The 12,705-nt window shown below is 47.4% G+C and overlaps 1 pseudogene; it reads right to left on the bottom strand.

The window, feature by feature from the left end:
* Positions 1–10,341: 10,341 nt before the first annotated feature.
* LOC144139708 (uncharacterized) lies at positions 10,342–12,178 on the bottom strand (annotated as a pseudogene).
* Positions 12,179–12,705: the final 527 nt, after the last annotated feature.

Below are 12,705 nucleotides of genomic sequence, written 5' to 3' on the forward strand. Positions count from 1 at the left end.
TGCGACGCACGAGCCTTCGCCCATCAGTTCCACACCCAGCCACCCCTCGCATGATCATCAAGTGGACCGGGCCGCCACGTGCGGAACGGAGGTCGGCGAAGACGCTGGGCGCGTGGCGTGTGTGAGACGCCAGTAAGCGAGCAACGTTCTGCGCGCCGTGTGACGTCACTGCTCCTCGCGCATGCGCAGCACGGCTCTCCAGGAGCCACGCGAAACTGCTCAAACTCGGCCAGTGTAGCTCACGCTACAAAAAGAACTGACGTCCATCTCCTCCGCAAGGATATACAACGAAATGTAAAGAAGCACTTCCTTCACGCGGCGCACACTGTTTATCCGTCGTGTTCACTAATCATGATGGAATGAACATGATAAAAATCGAAATAACTTCGTTTTAAGAAAAGAAATAGAGTAGGTATTTGCACAATCCGCAAACGCTTCTCGCGCACACGACGCAGTCACCGTCTCTGCGTAACTACACTAGCGCTGTCTGCGTGGCTGCCCACCGCATAGTTAGGAAGAATCCCACACGACGGCACAGAATTCCTGCTGCACGGTCCTACAGTAAGCTAAGCCTATATTTTTTGCGCTCTTAGCTGGTGAATGCCGCCATACACACATGCCATGAAGCGTGGAGTGATGACACGATACTTTCGAGAATTCTGAAAAGTTAAAAAAAAACTCTTTTACACTGTGCTTACAAACGTGTACTGAGAACGATAATCAGCGGGCTTGTTATCCTTGTTTTAAAGATTACTGACAGAGAAGTAAACTCCCTGCGTATTCGCAGCAATAAGAAACACGAACTCTGCGCGCTTAGCACGGGATCGCTTTCGCAAGAGATAATGTGAAATCGTCAATGTTACCCCCGGAGAGGTGACGAACAACCCTACCTAAAGTCATGCCCTGAGCGTTCATGCGATTTGAGTTATTTCTTGCGATAAAACGTCATGCGCACGCAAAATCTGTAGTGACAACGGAACGCAAATAAACCGCAGAGAGAGAGCGAGCCTGAGTGAAGCAGACGACAAGTACGAGTGTCCCTAAGACGACGTCACGCGGACGTCAGCGCCTCTCGTGGTCGCGCTGACCACCAATACAAAATTTTTAGCTTCCATAGTTAGGATGTAGATGGGAGAAGCTGTGTCAGCCATCTCGAAAGAATCGGAGATGCTTCCAACTCTTCGACAGCGATTATGCGCACAGCTTCGCAGAGATCGAAGAGCTGGTAATCATCATCAACGCACACCATGACATATATCAACCGCGAGCAGCGAAGGGACCGGGGGAGGGGGAAAATGCAGCTACTTAACTACCTGAAGCAATAACAACAGTACTAACAGTCGGAGGCAAACCGAAAGTCAACTCCAAACACACTTCCTTCTTGTTTCGATGCTCGCAAGAAAAAACGAATACGAAAGTAATGGCGCTGAGAATCAAGGAGCGAAACGGCATTCTCACATAGATTTTCTCTTAGTTTCGATTCTTAACCTTCTTTTTTTTCTCTCCATCTCTCTTCTCTTCTACAATGAGATCACAGTCTGCCTTGGCTAATCCGTCAGAGTTGGTATGCTTAGTGTTACCTTGGTTGCAACCAACGAATCAACCAACGAACCAATCAACCAACCAAACATCTCCTACGACTTCCAGCATTCACACACAATCAGGAAACACGTGAAGACGAAGTTGTCCCGCCGTGGTGGCTCAGTGGCTAAGGCGTTCTGCTGCTGAGCACGAGGACGTGGGCTCGATTCCCGGCAGCGGCGGCCGCTTTTCTGATGCAGGCTAAAAGTGAAAATGCCCGTGTGTACGAGACTTCGGCGCACGTTAACGATCCCCACCCAGGTGGTAATCCGGAGCCCTGCATTACGGCACGCCTCATCCCCTGCATTGCGTCTGTGGGTTAGAAGCGCGTTAAACCCTACAATCAATCAAGACAAAGTCGGAAGAGCGAGTTAACTGGTTGACAACGACAACCCTTGTTTGCTCCTTCAAGATGCTCACAGAGCGCCGGCCGACGACTCTGACGCTACTGACACTGTAAAGAAGTTGTCTTGGCGATCGCGTCCCCACAACATTCCGCAGGGTCAACACTAGAGGCAATATTTTTTACCTGAACTGGTTGCACTGGTATAGGCAGTAATATTGATGTTCCCAGTAGCACTTTGCACTGGTCTGCACAACACTGCACTACTCTGCACCAGTGCCGATAAAAAAAAGATGCCCCTACTGTTAATCGCAAGGAGCTGTAAGGACAGAGAGAGAGAGGGAGAGGAAACGTTTTACGGAGCACAAAAGTTAGAGTGTAAACCAAGTCGGGGCCATGTCTGTCCTTAGCCGGCTTGGCCCGAGTAATCAGGAGGGTCTCGTCCCCCAGTTCACAGCTGGTCAAAAGTGTCTCCCACAGCTCAAGAAGGAACGGATGCAGAGGAGTGGTAGGGCTGGGTTGTGAGCGCATTCCAGAATTATATGCACTCCGCTAACATTATTCACACGCAATAGTCGCACGCGCAGCGGCTACTGCAGAGGAGATAGCGTTGGCCACCGGCGCCAAACTGGCAAACCCCTTCAAGCGCGACGGTTAATCGCCTTGTAATTAGGCCTCACGAATCAACAACCGTGCCGCAATGCTGAACTCTCGAGACGAGGCCCTATGTCTACGACAGCTCGATTGTAAGCGTCCTACTGCTCCTTAAGCTGACTAATGCAACGGAGTCAACGAATTCGAAAAGAAGAAAAAGGAAAACTTTTTTTACCCAACTGCCGTTTCTCGCAAATTACGCACTTGGGCGCCGCCGCAGTCACCGCGTCAGCTAACCCAGCTTGTGATAAACTGCGGCAGCGTGAACAAATTGTCAGTAGCTCGAAGACCTGCGAGAATTGCTACGCACTACCGAATAAGAAATGCGCAGTTTATGTTTACGAGCAACGGGTATAAAAAATATATGAAAACTTACGTGGTATTCACGAAGGCAGCCACCCGTTGGTATCCAAGGCCAGCGACGATAACAGATTTCTGACGGCGAATGACGCAGAAAGGTCACTATCCGCTCCACACTTGCTTCGTTCTCTGCTGCAACGCGGACGACGCTGATTCGCGAAAATTCAGCGAGTACGGCCACCACTGTCCAATCGGTTTGAAGCACACAATGTAGTTTTAACCGGTGCCGTCCAAGATACAGAAAACGTTCCGGTGCAACGGAGGCAATGGAGACTCGGAGTTTCTCCCCAGCACATCACGTGACGGTCTCGAGACCAACAAGTACACGCGAGACCGGCCGTGGCAGGAAAAAGGTGAAATGTTTTCCGAACCTATTGCGAGGGGGCGCTGCAGCTTGTTGGTGCGCTCTCAACTGGGGCGCTTGTGCGCGTGATATTGCAGTACCAAAACTTCCTAAAGGTGTTTCTTGCTTTTGTTGTTCTTTTGCTTGTGGTACACTGTTGTTTCTAGTTGCATTGCCCTGTTAGCCACGTGGTTCAAGGTCAAAGGCCAGCGCTGGCATCAGCAGAGAACTACGCGAAAGTTGCTTGCTGGATCTGCGGTAGTGGCTCTACGGGGCACCAAAAATAAGTCGCGGTGGTTGAACCGAGGAGGCGGTAGCCACGCGATTTAAATATTTCACCCTTTCCCTATCCTTTTTATTCGAATAAACGTTTTGAACTCAACCACCTACACCAAAAACACGGTAGCCTGGGCTCTGCCTACCCGCCTTTTTTAGAATGCCTTAAAATGAAAGGTGTTTTTTGGTGTTTCGGAGCCGAATTTCGCATCAGCTTACAATAAAGATAATGAGTACAAGCAATCAAACTGAAACTTAAAATGGGCAAAAAGGCAATTACGCCTCACATACAAACCGCGTACCTCGGGGCCGTCTCCCTTCGGCGAAGGCTGCACCCCATATAAAAATATTGTATGGTCGGCTATATAAAATGCTTTTTATGGTTGTCTTTAGCTATTTCGCTCAATAATCTTTAAACTTTTCTATGGCTGTCTTTAGCGATTCGTATCGCCATTCCTAAGGGTGTCTTTAGCTTCTTCTATAACTGGTTATATAGTTGTCTTTAGCTATCCGTATCTACATTCCTATGGGTGTCTTTAGCGTCTTCTATAGCCGTTTCTGGGGTTGTCTTTAGATATTCGTATCGACATTCCTATGGGTGTCTTTAGCTTCTTCAATAGCCGGTTCTATGGTTGTCTTTAGCTATTCGTATCGAAATCCCTATGGGGTGGCTTTAGCTTCTTCTATAGCGGTTATATGGCTGTCTTTAGCTCTTCTTTCGATATCGCCATGGCTATAGAGGAATCTAAAGACACCCATAGGAATATCGATAGGGATGGCTAAAGACAGCCATAGAAATGTCTAAAGGTAATTGGGCCAAATAGCGAAAGAGAACCATAACAAGGTTTTAAATGCAGAGCATTTGTATAACTCACGATGTCACCCGTGTGTTGGCGTCCGCAGCAGCCAGCCTCCCCCTACACTATAAAAAGAAATAAGTTACTGGCGCCTGGTTTCGATCCCACGACCCTGCGGGCGGAACGCAAGGTACATGGTGCTCTACCCACTGCGCCACAAAACCGACACAGAATCAAAGGCTACGAACGCGCCTTATATCCTTGACTCATTCAAACTACGTCGTCAGCGGCGTGCGTTGGCGACTCAGCGGCGTGCTAGCGGCATGATAGCTGCGTGGTGTACACGTGATAGCACCAACCCCCCAAACACTAAACGTTAACGCAATACACCCACCCCCTATGCGACGCATTTACTTGAGTCCCCCTCGCGGGGAGATGGGCCCATTTTTTAATAGCCGACCATACAATATTTTTGCATGGGCTCCAGCCAGAAGAGTATCACCACTACTTGAAACACAGCGAAAGCAGCAGCCGCTGAGAAATTATTAGCAAGCTGCCACGCCAGCGTAGAGCCTTGCAGATCTCTAGAACTTCTCCTGTGGCACTTAGGTTGTGTACCTAGCTGCATTCTGGAATATATGCTCCGTGAACACTTCAGCGATATAGGGGGAGTGCGAGGTTGCAATGGCAAACACTTCGCCAGTTTTCATTCACAAAAGGCTTAAACACAGGAATTCAAGGAAAGCAAAACCAAGGGGTTTATTCATTCCATTCATTACATAAAGGGCTTCTATCTATGCCACTTCACCACCAGTAAACAGTTGTTCACATACGCCGACCGAAAAACACAGCAGCGACACTGGCCTACGCTAAGTGACTCATTCGACAGCCACACTACGGGGCACATTCCCCGCGAACGCCCGAGACACAAATACCTACAGGTGCTGGGTAGTCCACAGAAAAGAGAGCACTCAGAAGTCGTTCATTACGCACAGAAGTCGTTCATTACGTTCATTACGTTCAGACGCACACAGCTGCAAGTAGGGTGGCTAAAATGGAAATGCACTCTCAATAAAACAATGAAGACGGTCGCACACATTGCAATTATAGAAAAACGTTTTTCCAAGTTCACTCAAGTAGTTCCTTGTAAGTTTTCTCAGTTCGCGAAGAAGTTATTATTTTTGTCACATTACCGCGGCCAAATCTTCACTTCTGTGTACGTTGCAATGCCTATGTCGTTCTGGGTAGTTTAGAAAAGTATTCGTGAACACCACAAAAAGTCCTGCATTACTCGCACTTATAAAGTCTCTTCAGTTCGTAAGATCACTCACCCTGGAGTTTTGCGTACGATGAAATTCCTGTCACAGTATCGCAGTTATCCATTTTCGCATGACTTGAAGTTGATGTTGAATTAATTGTAGCACTGTCACCCGTAAAAACCAAAATTTCGACACCGAAAAGCGACACATTTGCTTGGTGTCACACCATCTACACGAGCACATTGCCGTCGAATTGTAAATTCCGAGCACTAGGCAACACGTGCCATGCCCGCGCACATGAGCAAGGACACGAAATGTGGCTGACTGAGTACATCTAGGTATAAGCAGGTCCATCGCGATAACGAATAGTGCGGAGATACGTGCCCCCAGGCAACACGTGCCATGCCCGCGCACATGAGCACAGAGACGAAATGTGGCTGACTGAGTACATCCAGGTATAAGCAGGTCCATCGCGATAGCAAATAGTGCGGAGATACGTGCCCATCTTTCAATCTTTTTCTAACTTGTTCGCTGGGAATTTTTTTTGGTAAATACAAGATCGCTTAACGTTTTGTTTTCTTCATCCGAAAAAGTTGTATCTGTTCTCATACTCAGGGAAAATTGTCTGTCACGAGCATTGCTGCGCGCAGGAATACTAACACAGCGTGGGCAGCACGGCCGTGTCCTTCGGTACCCATAGCCAAAACCAGTATGCCAAACAAACAACAGAAAATAAAACAGGAAGCAGGGGTGTCCCCTCTACCTTTTCATCGCTTCTTAGAATTTTCTCACCGTGCCTCCTTCGGTCCGGCGTGGGTCGCTCTCCCGCTTTCTCAATGACTAATCTGAAAGTGGGCCCTACGGGAGGAAGAATGCGGTTGTTCGCAGCTTCCGCCATATTTCGGAGAGACCGTACCCTGGGCCGCGAAAGTTTTTTCCAATCTGCTTCGACGCTGTGAGGGCCGTTTTCAGAGAAGCCCGCTTTTTCACTTGACCGCGGCAGCGAAGGGCGGCAGAGGAAGAATTCTCCGAAATTATACGTCTTTCAGTCAACGTTCATTTGCAAGCTTTGCCGACGCGGAGTATCCAAAGTTGCAACCCGAATTTGAGCGTTAATCAGTAGCTTCCTTTAATTCTACTTTTCCCGTATTGTTGGTATAATAAGTACCTAACCTTATTGAACAAATAAGCTCATATATTCGGCCGATCAACGTCATCATCGTTATCCAATCTGTGTTGGAGATGTAGCTAGGTAAATTATGAGTATTTTAATTTCGCGTCATAAGTCATATTATTAAAACCAGCAGAATAGGATTTAATGGTTGCTGGAATTATACCTTTATAGGCTAACAATTTTCGATTAGCGGCTGGAGACTTGGAGCCTTATTTTACTATGTAGTTAGCTAACGAAGCCTTTATGGATGCAGGCTTGTAAGTTCTGCGCCAAACGCTTTCTTAATGCCGGCAAAATGTTGCTTTATTATCACACGTCTAAAGGTTTACAGTTATATATTGTACTCTGCCCAGCCGCAGAAGCTTTTATGGCTGCCTCTCTTTAGCTTTAAAGCAAATTCTCTCCAATAGCTGGCAGAAGACAGCCGTACAGTTCCAAGTTTGTAGACTTAGAGCTAAACAATGGCCTATAGCCAGCCGAATGATCTTTTATAGCTTTCTCTCTATACCTTTAGGACGAACTCTTTCAAATAGCTGGCAAAAGACAGCTGAATGGTCTTGAGTCTGTAGAGTTAGAGCTAAACCACAGCTCATTGCCAGCCAAAAGAGCTTTTGTGGCTGTCTCTCTTTAGCTTGTGGACATAATTTTCCCAATAGCCGGCAAAAGACAGCTGAATGGCTTCAAGTCTGTAGACTTAAAGCTAAACAATGGTCACCTCGGTATTCAATGGCGCGGAAGGCATGCAGGCAACCAAGGGTGCGCCGCCATATCTGTGGCCAAACGTCTGTTGCTAAGCGACGTTGTGCGCACGGCCCGCAGATCAGGCACCCCTCTTCTCCTCCATGCAACCGTGTGAGTGCGCTGTCACTCGTTACGTCGGGCTCCGTGCGATGGCGGCACTTGTCCCTGCTAAGCACGACTGTGAAACACATGACTGTGTTTCTCATTACGAACTCTTCGCCTAACACAAAGTATTGCGTCGAGTTTACTGCGAGTGCGATTAATAACATCTCTGTTGGCGCCACAGTTTAGAATCGGATTGGAACGGAGCAGATGACGCACGCCGGTGTCTTTTTTTCTTGGGCGTGCGGCCGCAATGGCCCAGGCTGCGCTACAGTGGCTGGAGTATGGAAGTGTGACGAAGGCCCGGCAGCTCGCGTGCGCTTCTTGGATGCAACCGCACGGTGGCGCTCATGCTCGCTTTCACGTCGCCCGGTGGTCCGGTCAACGCGCGTCAGTTGCAATCGGACGAGCCATAGAGCTTCTGTTTGGGATAAGCGCTTTAATTTGCGATGCGCTTCTTTTACATCAAATTCGTTCAAAATCCCAGCAATCATGCAATATTGTAGGCGCACTATTATATCCGCGTACAACACGCTATTAGTGTCACAATCAAGGCTGTCTACGTGTTCTCGTCGGAGGCGGTCAGCCTCGAGTTTCGCTTCATTGGAGTCGTATTTGGCGCAGAAATTACACCGTGCAAACAGAGACTCTGAAGATTCTTTGAACCTACTCTGAAGAGACCCAAACCAAAAACTTTGTCGTGCTTGCAAAGTTGAATATCAGACTGAACTGCTTGTTTTTGAAAGCTGCCCTGGGTCGCTGAATATTTTCGCTTCTGCGTGATTCATTAGAAAATTTCCAACGCGGATTATGAATAAGTGTGGCCGGACATAAGCAAAATATTGTGGGAATTTTGACTCAATGTTTTGAGCAATCACTGCCTTTCTTATGCTGTCAAATGTTGATTCATTAATCTAAACCATATTACTTTCGGGTTCGTTTCCTACAATGAACTATTTTAATTTCAGTCAGTTTCGAAATAAAGAACACAATACATTCGACAAGAATAACAGGCTTGTTTGAGGCAATGCCGGTTAGAAAACAATGCCCAAAACAAACTCTTAATTATACTCGTTTTTTTAAACAAGCAGGTTTGCCTGAATAATGAGAGCATGACATGTTTCATTTCATGCACTTGCGCATTTTGATTTGGGAGGACCAAGGAAAACAAGTGATAGGTCGTCAGCACATACACTTAGAGGTGGCAGCATAGGATAGAGCAACACAGACAATTAAAATTGCAGCAACACTCATTTAATTGTATTTACCATGTCATATAAGCACAAGTATCATTTTATACAAAATATATGCAAAAATACACTAAATATGTGAGACCTAGACAAAGCATACATGAAGGACAGAGAACAGACTCTGATATAGCCTCTTTGTAAAGCAGAAATTAAAAGTAGATGGACAACATTCTAAATCACTAAAAAATCTGAAACATCTAATGCAAGGGGATGGTAACTGAATGCATCCTTCTCTTTCAGTTCCCAAGTCACCCTGCGAAGCTTTAAGTGCTTCTTCTTCTGTCTTTTCGATGCTCGCTCCTTGTTGAGAGACTTCGTGTAAAAGTGAACGCGAGTCATCGTGAAAAACTTCACAATGCTGCTAGTCAGTGCCTTATTGTGGGCAGTGCAGCACACAAGCAGCAAGTTATGCAAAGAGTCCATCACTTCACTTATGCTGTCCCTGTGCAGCTTTTTCCAACTAAACCAAAGTGTAAAAGAATCCTCAAGAGCTCCTATGAAGGAAAATAGCTCTTGTGACGGGTACAGCAGCCTGCCATTGTCACGGAAAGCAGAGAACGACGAAATGTCCTTGTCTGCATCTTCTGCTGATGTGAAGATGTCCTCGAAGCAGTCACGGCACTTTGCTGTCAGGATCTTACGTCGGGAAACATATCCAGCTAAATAATATATCAGTCTTGCGTCGCTTGTTTGTTCTGGATATACATGGTCGGGGACTATTGAGGAAGCTTTCAGTGTTTTTGATGCCTCATCCAGCTTCCCAGAGTCTAGAAGAGTGTCTACATGGCCGGCCACGTCACTTGTTCCAACTAATGCCATGAATGCTCCACCTGCACAATTTCCAGTGTCTAGAGCTTTCACCAGATTATAAAAGCTGAGGCAGTTCACTGCCGTCAAAAACTGTGGAGAGGTGGGGTGGTCATTGCAGCCGAAAAATTGGCGAATGATACCAAACAGCTTGTCAATGGGATCTTGGCTCAACCGGGACGTCAAAAGGTATTTGTAGCCAATCTTCTCGGTTAGGTACGTAAGAAGATCCAGTGTAGCTTTCAAAGTCACTCTGAGGCCCAGTGCTGGGCTGTACGACAGGAAACCTAACGTTTTAGGTCCAGTGACTGCTTCCCACTCATCAATGTAATTAAGGGCTTCCAAAAGCACCTTTTCTTCTCTGGAGCCAGGCTTCAGTGCACCAGATGGTAGCCTTGACGTCATCACAAGAATTAGCTTCTGCATGAAACTAACAAACTTCCCAGTTTGGTCTCCATAGTCGTAAAATTTTGCGATTTGCTTCTTGTAAAAAAAGGCCACGTAAAACCTCTGCACTGAAAAGGTGGAAGGCAAAGTTTACTTTCATTTTTTCGAAGTCATTAGGCTGAACATGCACTGTGGTTATTTTGGGCATTACCTTCAACGTGGTAGCACACTTGTCATTTTCATGAGCTACTTTGATAGGCTTGACGTCTACATGCCCCTCTGGTGTCTTGTAACCGTGGCTAATGAAACCGTTGCGAACACATTTCACAAGGTGTGGGAAGTCTGATAGAAAAAAAAGACGCCTGTCATCTCCACACGGATGAGGCACCGATGGCTTGATAGCTTTTGCTGTTGCTGAAATGCCAAACGTCTGCCACATTGCACGATTCCAGCTTGCCACATGACAGGTGACATAATGAACCTTAAGGCCAGCATTTTCTGCTAGAAGCACAGCTTCCATGACTATCTTAGAAAGCAATGGTGCTTTAACATTGCCTTTGGAGGCAAACACACCGAGAATTTGGTGCCATGATCCCGAAAGTGGTTGAAACATAATCACTAGGCAAAGGTCACATGTCTGAGATTTCTCAGCCTCGGTCGTGAATGGTCCAAGATCAACAAAGCCGTTAATTTTACCTGTGCCAGCTGCGACAGCGAAGTTGTCATCCAGCTTCATCTCATCTAGGATGATGCCACCATGACGTCCGAACTCGGCCATCTTCTGCGTCTTTTTTGCTGTCCCAGAAAGGACAATACCGTTGAAACCGAAACTGCTCTCGTACTGCCTCGTGTAGTTCCTGAGACAAGTGCGTCTAGGAAGCACGAGTATCTTTTCCCTCCGCACATGCTCATAAACGCGGGGGCTTTTCATGCGCATAATAATGCACTCCAGAAGCCACTCTGGGTTGTACAGCACCCCTTTCGGTGACTTGCGGTTTGCAGCTTCAAAGCATTGCAGCACCACTGCCTTCTGTTTTGGCAGGAGCTTGTCGATCTTCTTCCTCAAGGCGCTTTCTTCAATATCTTCATTTTCCTGCTTCATTTGGGCGATAGCCTGGCCCAAGCTTTTGACTTTGGCTCTTAAATGGCGCACTGCTTGACACTTCGCCCTCAGCTTCCTCGCAAGCTTCTCTTTGCGCTTTGGCTGCCTGGCACGACATCTCTGATTTAGCAGAAGCCTTCTGAGATACTTGCAGGAGATGCAGCACTTCTCAGCGCCACTTAAGGCCCCCTTACACTTCGTGTGGTAAAGGCTTTCATTCCACTTTGTCATTTTGGCGTTGCGTGCAAGAGGGAACTCTGCCGGTAGCCCTGCGCCAGAACAAACCTTCATGTTGTCAACAGCCAGTAAAACTGACGCTGGCTCACAGTGCTCTTCAAGTGAAAGTTCGACACCACGCAGAAACACCTAATGTTCCACCCCGTTGTCCCCGCCACGAAACAACACAAGCTTTTGGGCATGGAGGAGACCTATGTCAGGCCCTGGCAGACAGACACTATAAGCGACACAAAGCGGCTCTTCAGAGAAGATGTGCTTGCCCCACTGATCTGAAGGAAGGATGATATTCCTGTAGTCTACTGAGCTGGCGGCACGCGCGGGTGCTTTGCTGAATCCATCGGGTGACGACTGGTCGGGTGACGACGACTCAACCATTCGTGACCTTTTTTGTGGAGGCTCAAGACGTGGGTCTAACCTTTCCTTCGGTTGTCTCTTTTTGGGCACTGGCTTGGACAAATACTTGGGCACGTTCGGAAAGATGGTTGGAATCGCTTCCGGCTTAAGAAACGGCCTGCTCTTATCCACGCGCACAATCTCACCTTGAATGTTGTGCTCAAAGTGCCGCGACACAAACTGCGGATCAAAGTGCAGTTCGCACACAACAGCATTTCGTTCAAGTGGCTTGTCGACTCGAGAAATGTTCCGCTGCAACTTGCGGTATGTTTCCTCATCTTTCGGCACCCCGAAGAGTGACAACTTCATCTTGGACGATTTATATCCCGTAGTGCAACCGGGCACAAAATAGTGGCTTTGACGGCGGCTCATCCCAGAACAATAGTGAGCACCTCATCAAACATAACTGTGATCAAGCGGGACAAAAATTCAGAACGAAGAGACCGAAAAAACACGCTGGCGGCCACGTTTCGTGCGTTCAGCTTGATGTGTAAACGACCGCAGGCGCCACTTCGCGGTTGCATCGCAAGGCGGTGACGGCGGTAGCCATAGGAGCCGTCAGGCGCTGATCACACTTCCCTATTCCAGCCACTGTAGCTGCGCCGTGTCCGTGGTGCATCGGCCATGTCTGTGGCCGTTTCCAGTGTTGCCAAGTGAAGAAATTGACTGCTAAACTATTCGACGAATACCGTCTATAGCCAGCTAAAAGAGCTTTGCCGCGGCTGGTCTATAGAACTAAAGCCATACATATTTCTTTAGCTGGCTACAGTAACCTGAATAGCTTTGACTCTATAGAATAAACACACTAGGATGTTCTATAATCATCTAAAGAGAATTGTATGGTTTACAGTCTTTAGTGCAGGATCTATAAAAACTTCAATAGCTGGCTATAGCCTACT

The sequence above is a fragment of the Haemaphysalis longicornis genome, unplaced genomic scaffold, assembly GCF_048455015.1.
Source record: "Haemaphysalis longicornis isolate Haplotype H1 unplaced genomic scaffold, Haemaphysalis longicornis Haplotype H1 scaffold_5, whole genome shotgun sequence".
Lineage (NCBI taxonomy): Eukaryota > Metazoa > Arthropoda > Arachnida > Ixodida > Ixodidae > Haemaphysalis > Haemaphysalis longicornis.